This window comes from Patagioenas fasciata, chromosome 1 (assembly GCF_037038585.1).
Source record: "Patagioenas fasciata isolate bPatFas1 chromosome 1, bPatFas1.hap1, whole genome shotgun sequence".
Lineage (NCBI taxonomy): Eukaryota > Metazoa > Chordata > Aves > Columbiformes > Columbidae > Patagioenas > Patagioenas fasciata.
The window spans coordinates 175,913,290-175,925,635 of NC_092520.1; positions in this window are offsets into that span (position 1 = coordinate 175,913,290).

Here is a 12,346-nt window from a genome sequence, read left to right on the forward strand (position 1 = left end):
ATACACTCTCCAAAAGGTAAAAACCCCAAACCTTTGGCTCTGTTTTACGTAAAAGGAACAGAGGGTTAGAAAAAATATGTGATTTGCTGGAGGCCAAACAGAGAGGCTGTGGTAGGGGAGAAATTTGACTGTGGGTCTTGAATTAGCACCCTAACCATTGCTGTCTGTGTAGTGTTTTCTCTCTGCTTTGCATGCTTCATTCTGAGACATGCTGGACAAATTCCCTTGGGATAAGGAATCATTTTTAGCCTGATTTTTTACAGGAATGAAGCTCTCGCAATCATGTTGTCTATCTGCCTGTCTATCAGCCACCCACGATATGGTTTAAATCCACCGGCCAATTTCAACCGAATCCAACAGCAAGGAACAGATCTTGCAGCAAAGTGATTCGGATGAGCTCCACAACGAGCAGAAATAGGGGAGAGAAGAGAGGGAGAAAGCAGAAGGATGGCCCTGTGTGCCTGTGGGACAGATGGACACCACTCCTGGCATGGTGTGTGACGCTTCCCGCCCCTCTCCTGGGCAAGAAAGAGAGGTTGAGCTCAGGGCACAACGTGTGGAGCTGGTGAGGCTGGGAAGGAGCTGAGCGCGCTGCAGGGATGTCCTGGGTGTGCAGTGACCTCAGGCAAAAATGTGGCAGAGGTCGATCATCCCACTGCCAGCAGAGCGACTTCTGCTCTGGGCGCTCCTAACCCCCCGCCGGCTGCTCCTCCGGGAAAGCAGTCGATCAACATATTGCAATGAGTTAACCTTAAATGGTCTAAACATCCAAACCTTTGCATGCAAATGAATTCTGATGGAAGAAGCAAGATAAAACACCGCCCAGCCACAACTGAGACCTCTGCTCAGCTTGTTTGCTAACTGAGACACTTCTATGTTTGCAGCTAAAGCCAAGGTGGACTCTAGTGATGTCCTCAGCCCCTTAACACTTGGCACCCCAGACTCGAGATGATTTGCACCTCCCTACCCTATGCTACTGCTTTACCGGGTGTGAGGCTTTGAAGCAAAACATTGTCCTCTCTGTTTTTTTTCAGGTTTTTGTGGCCAGCCATATTTTCTTCCTCTTGGGCAGTGCCAAAAGTGGGTGCCATGGGCAAAAGCCTCCGGGCAGGGTGTCAGGCATATCAACCTCAGCAGATCCGGGTAGCTGCAACCTGCCAGCCAAAGGCAGGGGGTGGAAAGGTGCTTCCCCATCACTTCTGGGTGAACCCGGCTCACATCCAAGGGGCTGTGCCTTAGGGTTTGCTGCTACAGACAGAGGTAACTCTGCCAGCCCCTTTTCTAAGAGAGATTATAAACACTTCCTGTTCAATTGCTGTTGTACAGCCCGTTTTCACCATGTGGCTATTGCTGATAAGCAATTCTCGGGCTCCCTGTGTGCGAGTCATTTGACATTGGCTTAACTCCTTCACACTGAGTTACAGAGCTGAGTTAATGGTCACAAAGCCAAACTTTCACTGTCGCCCTTTCCCCAGAAGATCACCAAAAGGTCAACTCTTTTCCACCTCTTTGGGATTACAGTCTTTTTAACATCCTTTCCAGCTAGACTTCGCAAACAAAGTCCTCCTTTGAGCCAACCAGTCTTGAAATCTGATGCCCTTGTTCATTTTGCACCGCTGGTGGCAGGGGAGGAAAACAGCAAAGTGACATTTCTATCGTGGATCACACAGCAAACAGCATAAGACAATGATATTTATCTCCTCCTTGGGCACTCTAGGGCCTCAGATCTGAAAAAAAATACAGTTACTGACAATCACCATTTCCAGCAATCAAGCTGCAGTCAAGCAAGCGGGAAGGTGAACAAGTGCAGGTACAAATGCTCAAGGATTAACTCTAATAACAGGAACCACCCAGAAAAGATGCCTTGTATGTAACAGCAACAAACAAATGCCTTTAAACTTGGTGGTGTTAAGTAATGTAAAACTTTGCCAGATAAGGGTTGTTTGTGCTAACTTAGGGGTTTCTGGCAGCCCTGCTCCTTGGATTATTTGCTGAAATGTGTTTGGCTCTTTTTCAGTTTGCGATCTTAAAGGCAAAGCAATCGAGTTTCATCCTCATCTCCTATGTGACTCTGGGCAGCAGGAAAAATCCAGTCTTTCCACAGCTGGGAGGGCCAAGGAGGGTGGGAGCCACAGCATGGTTGCCCAGGGTGGTGGATGTGGAGGTGAGTGTCTGTGGCCGCCACTGTCCCACCTGGCCCAGGTCACGCCACTTGTTCCTGCTCATGCCATGCCTCTCCAGCCTGCACACGCTTTAGCATGAGGTTATGTTTTGCTGTGTGGTTTTAGACCGGTTGATGTACTGGGGCTTCCATCACTTCCTCTAAGAACAAAGGAAATATAAATAATAGAATATCAGTGGTGGTTTGTCAGAAGGCGGGTGAAGGAAAAGCTGAGCAAAAATTTGGCCTGGCAGCGACAGATTGTATCTCTACATAAATTTGATAAAAAAACGCTATGCGTTCAAGGAAAAGCACATGCAGAAGTGGCTTCAGAGGCCTTTCTGCAGCAAGGAAGAAGAGGTCTCTAACAGCAATTTGAATAGAAGCTGCCAAATTCATGTATACTGTGATTAAGTTATAAAAGACATACCCATCATTAACCAATTGACATGAGATAAATGCTTTCTGAGCCCCTGCAAAACGAGGGGATATTTTTCAAGTTTTAGACCCTTCTGCATGATGAGAGGGAGACAGATTAAGTGATACATTGTTTAGAACCAGAGTGCTTCGTTTATATTTAACTAATGCTTAATAGATGTAAGTTAGAAACTAAACAATTATAACTAATAAAATCAATTATTTCTTAGTATAGATGTATTGTATGTCAAATTTTTTAAAAATTGTAATGCATATGTAATAATTATGTGAATAGAAGCAATGCAAGAGCATCCGGTCTTTGGAGCACTTATGAAGGATGATCCCCAGTGTTCCCCAGTGCTAATAAAATAAAGAATGCTGCTTAACAGTATAATTGACTCTGCTGTTGAGTTTATGTCTCCATTTCACAATCAGATATAAGCAGTGGAGGGCACTGGGAGACCTGGTGGCACTGGGCGCTCTTACTCTGAATCATCTTTTTTGAGTGTGACAGCAAGGCCCTTATGGCAGAAGAAATGCTGCTTGCCTGGGAGCTTTCTGGTGTCTTCCCCTCAGGAGCAACAGCAAACAGAAAAGCAGATCGTCACCTGCCTTCATTTCTCCAGGTCTTGTCACTGCTTGAGCTCAGGTTAGCCTGCACCCTCCAGAATGCAGGGAGTTCAGTACCTAGCGGCTCTCCCAGTGCTGGACACATGAGTTAACAAGTCATCACCACTTGGCCAGGGAAACCAAATAAACTGTTTTCTTTTTTTCCTGCAATGTGCTGAAGTGTTCGAAACAAGATAAAGGAGAAGCCAACAGGAACATGTCTCTATGAGTGGAAGGGGGTAGAAGGGCCCTGGGAAGATACTGGGTGCACAGATGTGAGTGCAGCAGCCCTCCTTCAGCAGTGCACAGACCTGTGGACCTCTGTTCCTGGGGGGAGGCAGTTTGCTTCTTCCTTTCCAAGGCGGAGTTTTGCTCTTCACACTTGGATTGTTAATTTAGTCTTGCAAACAAAATTATCACCACATAGGGGGGAATAAAATAGCCTGGAGAAAAGTGAATCACATTTACTTTTCCTCCTCACACACAGCACTTCTCAGCCGTCACCACTGACCCCTCCCTGGATCACAACTAGTGGTGTTGCAGACACCCGTGCTGCATTTCTCCCCATGTAACCAGGCTCAGGTCAAGCAGACCCACCTCCCCACTTCTCCAAGCCCACTGTCTCCTCATCTAATGTGCCCCTCGCATGTCATCTTGCTGCAGTTCTGGCCTGGTGGGAGCTCCCGAGGGAGGGCTGAGAAGTACCACGGGGAAAGCAGGAGCAGCACGATGCAGAAAAGAGGGCTTTTATCATTTGCTGCTTGGGTATAGTTTCCAAATTTCACCCTAAAATGGAGCTGTGCCTACACATCAGAGAAGGAAGCCCTGATCCCACAGGGATGCTGAGAGGGAAGGCAAGAACAGCACATGCTCTCCCCAACCTTGCTGGCCTTAATCCTCACCCTGAGGCCTCTTCCAGACCTGGGTTTCAGCATCTCCGTGTCACATTACTCACCGGACACAGTGTCTCCAGGCACATTGTTCCCCCCTGGCAGGATCTCAGGCAATAACCACAGCCAAAATGAGGATACATTGAGAAACACCTTTTTCTTTCAAAGCCCCATTCAGCCCAGCAGCAGCTGTGTGCTTGGGCGTACTGAGACATGGCTTACAATCTTTTTTACCAGCATGGGAGGGAAGGAAAATGGTATGCTGGTGCATTTTGCCTGGTGGCCGCAGTCTAGATGGGTTTTATTTTGTTATTTCCACTCACTCCTGAGTAATCTTCACCTCCGTTAGCTTCTGGGGTGACCCCGATGCTGGTGATGCTGGCTGCATTAGGAAAAGCTCCGGTGCCGCAGCACTGCAGGGGGCACGAGTCTGATCCCTGAGGGTCTGACCCGTGGGCTGTGGGCCGATCTCAATGTTTAATGCAGCCAATAGCTCCTGGGGCTGAAGAAGGAAACCTGCAGAAATGCAGGAAGGTGCTGTCAGATGGAACATGGCCAAATTCTGGAGCCCACATCCTCCCCGTGACATGAAGCCTGGGTTGTAGTGAAACTCTCACATGTACCTGCAGCTCGGCTGTTTAGCCACAAACCCCGCATGGTGAGCAGGGTGCTCTCTGTCTGCTGTCAGAGGAACGTGAGAGGCATTGGGGCAGCGAGCGGGTGAGAAAATGGTGGAGGGATGGGTGGCTGGGCAGCTCCAGGAAGGACGGTAAGCTAGCTGTGCCTACAGCGAAGCAGCACTTAACTGTTTGGTGCATGCTGTAGGGGCTTAAAGTGCTTGCCAGCAGCACAGAGAGCAGGAGGGATTTGCATTGGGGCACCCAGGATTCGGGGCATTTTCTGCAGGAGCTGGGCCTGTTGGCCAGGACCACACAGGCTCACCAAAGCTGATGGATTTTCTCTGGCTGGCTGCGGCGTGGGGATGTCCCCAATGCCTCTGAATTGTGACTTTTGCTCCCACAGGTCAGAGGCCGGGGAGCCACATTAAACCACAGCCATTCCCATCCACTTGCAGAATTCCTCCTGGAATGGTGTTTTCTGGAGTTTACTTTCAAATTGCCTCTCCTCTGAGGACAGGCCGAGAGAGTTGGGGGTGTTCAGCCTGGAGAAGAGAAGGCTCTGGGGAGACCTTATTGTGACCTTTCAGTACTTAAAAGGGGCCTATAAGAAAGATGGGGACAGACTTTTTAGCAGGGCCTGTTACCACAGCACAAGGAGTAATGGTTTTAAACTAAAGGAGGGGAGATTCAGGCTGGACATGAGGAAGACATTTTTAATAATGAGGGTGGTGAAACCCTGGCCCGGGTTGCCCAGAGAGGTGGTAGATGTACCATCCCTGGAGACATTCAAGGCTGGGCTGGACAGGGCTCTGAGCAACCTGATCTAGTTGAAGATGTCCCTGCTCATTGCAGGGGGTTGGACTAGATGAGCTTTGAAGGTCCCTTCCAACCCAAACTATTCTAAGATTCTATGAATCAATTAAATATTCCCCATGGCCTGATTCCCACCACAGCCTGTCTGAAACCACGTCCATGCCTCAACAGTCTCAGGTGAGGCCCCAGTCCAGTTCTTCCTGCTGCTTTCTCCTCCTTCCCTCTTAGTTGTTGATACTGATCTGAGGCTCCTTTCATTCAGCATCTTTTTTGCCATCTTTCCTCATCTCATCAGGATTATATCTGTCAAAGAGCCACAGGCTGGACTTTGACCCACCCAGCCATGCAGAGACAGGGCGAGTGGAGTTGGGGAGGGGATGAGGGTAGGGCCAGGAGCACTGTAGCCCCCCCTGCAAGGAGAGGCTGGTTCACACTGTGGCCATCATCCCCTGAAGCACAGTGGGCACTGCCATCCCTGCCTTCCCTTGTCCCACCTCCAACATGAGCAAAGGCAAGGTGGGGTTTGCGGCTGAATGAGTTAAAATGCTGCTGAAAACGTGCTTCGGCTGGGGTTGGATCGATTTCCCCATCCCCTGTGATTGATACAAGCATGTCCAGCCAGGGAATTGTAAAGAAAACAGGCTTGAAACCAATTTCATTGCAACCAGCGCCAGCTGCGTGCGTTGATAAGGCCTTTGATAACATTGCAGAGAAGAGTTATTGATGTTGGAAAGTCCTGTCTTGTAGCTATGGCTTCCTCACTGCTGGCAGAGGAGAGCTGGAGTCAGGTACCAGCAAGCACTTAGAGAACCCAAAAAACATCCCCTGCAAGTGATGAGGAGCTGGGCCAGTGGTCAGGACGAGGAGGGAAACCTCAGTCTGTCCCACGCCATGCTGGTGAGCTGCTTGCTTCGTCTCTGCTTGCACCTGGGTTATATTGAGTCACTAATGTCTCCTCCATCTCGGGAGAAGATGGGGATGTGGAGCGGTGGGATATCTTGGAGGGACAATAGCTGCCTGTCCCTTCAAAGGGGACCCCAAGGATGGGGCTGTTGTCTACGTGCAGCAGGCAGCAACTACAACATGTGCGTCATTTTCTCTTCCCTGTGTGCCTGTGCTGTCAGCCCCTCGTTTTATTGCTCTTTTCTGAAGTACCCGTGAGATACAGGGGCTTATCAACGCATCCCAGAGGTAACCATTCAGACCGCCACAGGAGGGGTGACAGGCACAAGCGGGAAGGCCAGTGGGATCACCATCAGCAAGATTGTCCTGACCCCACAGCCTCTTATTTGGTAAATATGGCTGCGTTGCCTTAACCGTTGTGCTCACCCTGGCTGCACTGACTGAACCACACGGCTGGGGTGTGAACCAGATCGGCTCTCCCAGGCTCACTAATCTGACTAAACCATTAAACCCTGCTCAGGGTGACAGCTTATTGCAGGGTTAATGTGGTTACGCTGCCACAAGCTGCTCGCCCTGCCTGGCACAGCACGCTCTTTGGGGGACCCACGACCCGTGCCTGTGTGGGGGCTTCGCTACCCCATCCAGCTCAATGGGATGCTGTGAGCAGGCACAGAGCGCTCACCAGAGATTTACTCATCTTCCAAGCCAGGATGGATTCCTGATAGCCCAGAAATGCAAAATTAGGAAAACACTCTGAAAGCAAAACAAGACCTGGAAAGGAAATGACACCTAAAGGTCTGATCACATCTGAGCTGCCTGCAGCTGGGTGAGGTTAAAAGGTAACCAAGTCTGGTGAGCTGTCACTACCAGCCTCCCCACCAGCAGGCTCAGACTCCTCCCAGACACTTTCCAAATTACTGGTTCAGCCTCTCTGTAACCCCTTTTGCTCAAGTGACTCAGGTTAATTGTGACTGTTTTGTTAAGCAGCCTTCGTTCGCCCAGCTCGCGTTGCCTGCGCTGGGGCAGGCAGGGCTGCACGTGGGGAGGGCGGCCGGGAGCAGCATGGTCCTGGCCGGGGGGAGGGAGGAAGCAGAGACTCTTTTTGAGGTGCAGCTGCCAACAGATTGAGTCCTGTGGGTCAGTTTGGGTTGCAAAGGAGGCCTTAGTAGCATGTGTGCCCCAAAGTGCCACATGGGTGTACAGGAGAACAAAAAAAGAGGATGAGTTCAACCTGCTTTCATTTTGTACTGCAGCAGAGCTGGAAGGGTGCAGGGAAAGCACCCCGTGAGCCTGGCATTAAGAACTGTGAAACCTTGCAGCCAGGGTCCACACAGGCTCGCTCCATCTCGCACCCAGAGATGGAACGTGGGACCTAAATGATCGGGTCCATCTCCATGGGAGCAACACCTAAGTGGGTGCTGCTCCAGCTGGTTCCTGTGGCAGGGATGCCTGGCTGGGAGATGCTGGGTCTCCATCCAGCTCCCTGGTGGGGATGAGCTCAGAGCTGGGACAGTAGAAAGTGCTCTGTGCAACTACTGGCCCCTGGGTGCAATGTGCTCCAGCACTGCTGGGCTGCCACAGGACCAGGAGTACCTCCAAGCCCAAGGCTGAGTCACCAAAAAGTTTGCAGAGGGCTTTGTGCACCCGTTGGTGGTGCTCCCGCCTTGCCCGGACAAGGGCTTTGGAGTTCAAGGACAGCTCAGTGACAGCACCACAGAGACAGGTATGCGGTGAGCAGGGCCACTGCCTTGGCCGGTGTTGGAGCAGAAGAGGGGCCTGGTATTGTCTCCCCATGCAGCACCGTGTAACTTTAGCTCTGGGCCATTCCTATTTGTCTTTGCTTCTTGCATGTTGTGAATAGATATTAGCTCAAGTTCAATGGGCTCCACATAGGTCTTGGAACCAGATGATTCAAGCTGGGATTTGTTCCATATCTCGTGTTTCACGTGTTTTCTTTAGTTGTGTTTTAATGGTGGGGTTTTCCTTTTTGTTTGGTGAGCTGTTCTACCCAGGTGCTATTCCTTTGCAGCAGTAAATATCCCAAATAAATACCCTTCCCTGCTTTTGTAAGGGCAAAGAGGAAGTGCCCTACAATGTAGCAGGTTAGGTTTTTATCGCAGCTCTTCATCTGGAAAGCCTTTGGGAATGTGTCCACAGAAAATGTCTGGCACTAGTCCGGAAAACAACATACAATGTCAGCAGAGCCCGAGAGAGAGGAGCAGAACATGGTTAAACAAAACCTGGACTGGGTTTATCTCACCTTTATTTCCACCTTGAACCACCGAACCTCTCCTCTGAATGCAGGTGAACTCAGGGACAGCTGGGGAGGGTAAAAAAAATTCTCCTTGCTTTCCCAGCTGCCTGATTTTTTTGCAGATCAGTCCTGACAGGCTGCAGTAACCCACAGGCTGTGTTATACATCTTAAGCTGCAAGAAGTCAGGAAGAGGCTGGCAGCCAAAAATGAGTGGTCTGGCCCTATGCAGACCCATCAAACCTCATGCAATTAATTCCCATTTCCTGCTGTTTCCTGACCGACTGCTGTTTATCCCCACCAGCTGCAGTGGTTGTGTTTGGGTCATGGAGGAGGAGAGCAACTGGCGGGTATCTCTGAGCAGGTCCTGTATTTGGAGGACCCCCCTCTAAACCAGCACGTTTTCCATCTACAGGTTGGTGTTGGGAGCGCTCCTGCCCAGCAAGGGTTCTTGTGCCTGGGAGATGAAGATGCTTGGGAGAGCTATTGACTCTGTCCCTTGGCTGTTGGCCTGTGCCAGGGCCAAAGCTGCTCCATCCCTGCTCTCCATGGAGTGGAAAAAGCAGTTACCCAAGCTGTGTGCACCCCGCATAGAGAGGCAAGAGTGTGTTTGGGCCACCAGCCCCAACCCCACATCACTGCTTGGGGTCTACATCCCATCCCAGAGCCTGCTGATGGCTTGTCCGGGCACGTATGGGAGTTACCTGCACTATTAGACGTTCAGGAGGGACTGGTTTGACAGGCTCCTCCTGCCTTTTGCTAACTCTCCCTCCCAAATTCATTTGAGGCAACTTGTCATGGGCTGCCCCATCTCACGGGCACCACAGAGCTGGGTTTCCCTGGTGTGCTTATGAAGCGGTGGCCGAGGGCCAAACTCCTCGGCGAATTATTGCTATCCTTGCTGTTGGGCGGTTTTGACACCATCCAACGTGATATCAGAAATGTCACAGCCCAGGGAAGTGAAGGATTGTCTGGTCCCCACAGGTTGCCCCAGAGCCACCCATGTGATGGCACCCAGCTTGGGCAATCATGGCGATGCATTTCTGGGGTGCTGGGGGGCATGTGGTCCCCTGCTTCTCCCCTCGCTGCTGGGGAAGAAAACCCTCCCGAGGAAGGCACTGAGCGAGGAGGGCTTTGCATCTCCCCATGCCCGCGGTGTCCTTGTCAGCCTGCTGGATCCCAGCTGATGGATAGCTGCAGGCAGCAAATTTGAGCAGCGTCTCGATGCCAATTTAAATAAATAAATTAGTCTGAATGCTTTGCCTTGCAGAATGGCATCTCATTCAGCTGTTCAAGCATCAAATACCTCCGGGATTCTTTGGGTCTCAATTTGCAGAACTATTTCCCTTTTGAGTGCTTTTTTATTTTTCTTTTTGCTTATTTAAACCTGTTTTTCCTGTACTGAACAATCCTCGCAGGTGAAAGGAGGCAGGTTTTAGATGTTACTGGAGCCTTCCTCCAGGTTTAAGAGGGATCAGCAGACTCTATTTAAAAAGGTCTTCTCCAGTCCTTGCTTCCCTGGTTGCAGCTGGTGGAGATGCAGAGAGACATTCATAGAATCATAGAATAGTTTGGGTTGGAAGGGACCTTCAAAGCTCATCCAGTCCACCCCCCTGCAATGAGCAGGGACATCTTCAACTAGATCACGTTGCTCAGAGCCCCGTCCAGCCTGGCTTGGAATGTTTCCAGGGATGGGGCATCTACCACCTCTCTGGGCAACCTGTGCCAGTGTTTCATCACCCTCATTGTAAAAAAACTCTTCCTCATATCCAGCCTGAATCTCCCTTCCTTTAGTTTAAAACCATTACCCCTTGTGCTGTGATAACAGGCCCTGCTAAGAAGTCTGTCCCCATTTTTTTCTTATAGGCCCCTTTTAAATATTTAGATGGGTCACAGTAACTGGAGGGTGGGAAGAACATGCATGTGTCCAGAATACCTTAAAATGGCCTTAAGGACAGAACAAACTCAGGCCTGGTGAAGTTGCCTTTAGCATCAGTGGGATGGGGAAAGCACCAAGCTGGGTAGGAGGGTGAGGAGGTGACATCCCCTGTCTGCAGCCTCCCTGCTCTGCCCTTTTTGCTGTTCTGGGAGCTTTGGGCCATGGAGGTTGCAAAGAACCACCTGGAGAAGCTACTCAAGGCACCACGGAGGCTGGAAGAGCAGATCACAAATGGAAAGGAGCTGGTATTATTTTCTTTTTATTTTAAGCCAAACACAGGAATATTAAGGGATCTGATTCATGGTGTTTGAACACCTGTGAGTGATACACAGCAGAGCCTTCTCAGAGGCACAAGATTTTCTCTGCGTATAATCTAAAACAAATGTCTTTCTAGCCAATCTCTAATCAAGGCATTATGGATCAATGAATAAATACAGAGGCTTAGTTAAATTAGCAAGATTCATGCTATTGTTGTTGGTGGTTTTATGGCTACCTCATTCCACCTGCATACCCTGTTACATAGATCATCCTCTCCTGCCTTCAGGTATCTGCTTAATGCAGTGTCCAGTTATGGCGTTTTGCAGATGTTTTGGAAGAAGCAATGATGTTTCAGGGCAGGACATGCACACGGGCTCAGGCTCCTGTGAAACAGCTGAGCGCAGGTCTCCGAACGCCGTTTCCCCTTGCTGACACTTGCCTCCTTGTGCGTTTGCGCCACGCTTTTGTGTGCAGTGGTGCCACTCTTGCAAAGCTGTAGTGGCCTTTTGCACTGGTGTAGGGGGAATGTGGCAAGCAGAGGTTTTGTGCTGGTGGCCTTTCTATGAGTGTCTGGTCTCTCTCCAGCCACACTCACCGTGGTCAAAATTTTGCACATCAGCCAGACCATAAATAAATGGTTTGGCCTCATATTTTAGATGGATTTAGTTATCGTAATGCAAATTCTGCTGCATCCCTTCAGCTCCTCCATCTTCCTGCCAGCTCCCCGCAAGCCCCAGCTGCCTAACCTGTGCTGTAGATAATGGAGAATTGACTATCTCCATTGCCCATCCTTCCCAGGGCTGGTAGGTCAATGCCGTGGGGACGATATGCTCCCCATGGGGCTGATCTCCCCTGGTCCCTCTCATTTCCAGCCAGCCCGTGCGCTCAGCGTAGCTGGAGCAAGGGGGAGCAAAAGCATCTCTCTGACATGCCTTGATTAGCGAATGATGGCGCTTGCTCCCTTGTGGGAATGCCACTGCTGCTGGAGTGATAAACTAGAGGTATCTGGGGATTTGAGAGGACAGCTAAGGAACCAGGGACGAGAGAAATGCTGCTGTATATCTCTGTGAACAAACACAGCCAGTGCATGGGAGCTGAGAAGTTCAGGAGACCAGGGAGTCCTATCCTTGGCTGTGCAGAAACAGAGATGCCACTGATAGGGTGATCTGCACATCTTTCCTCAGGTCTCAGCTGTTAAAAGGGGACTGAATTCATTTTATTGTCCTCAACCTGCCAAGCTCTCCCCAGCTGCTGGCTGCGGGGCACACACTGGCTCTCAGAGCCCTTTGATGGCAGGAAACTCTGGGCATCTTGGCCACCACCATGAGTGGCCAGGACCAGGGCAAGCAGCCCAGGCGGTCACCCATGCCCTCTCTGATCTCTGTGCCCATGCTGTCTCTTTCTACGCTCCTCTCTTCAGCCCTTTCCTACTCCCAGGGGAGCAAAATCCAGTTTTGCCCACATCACCGCCCTGCCATCCTCAG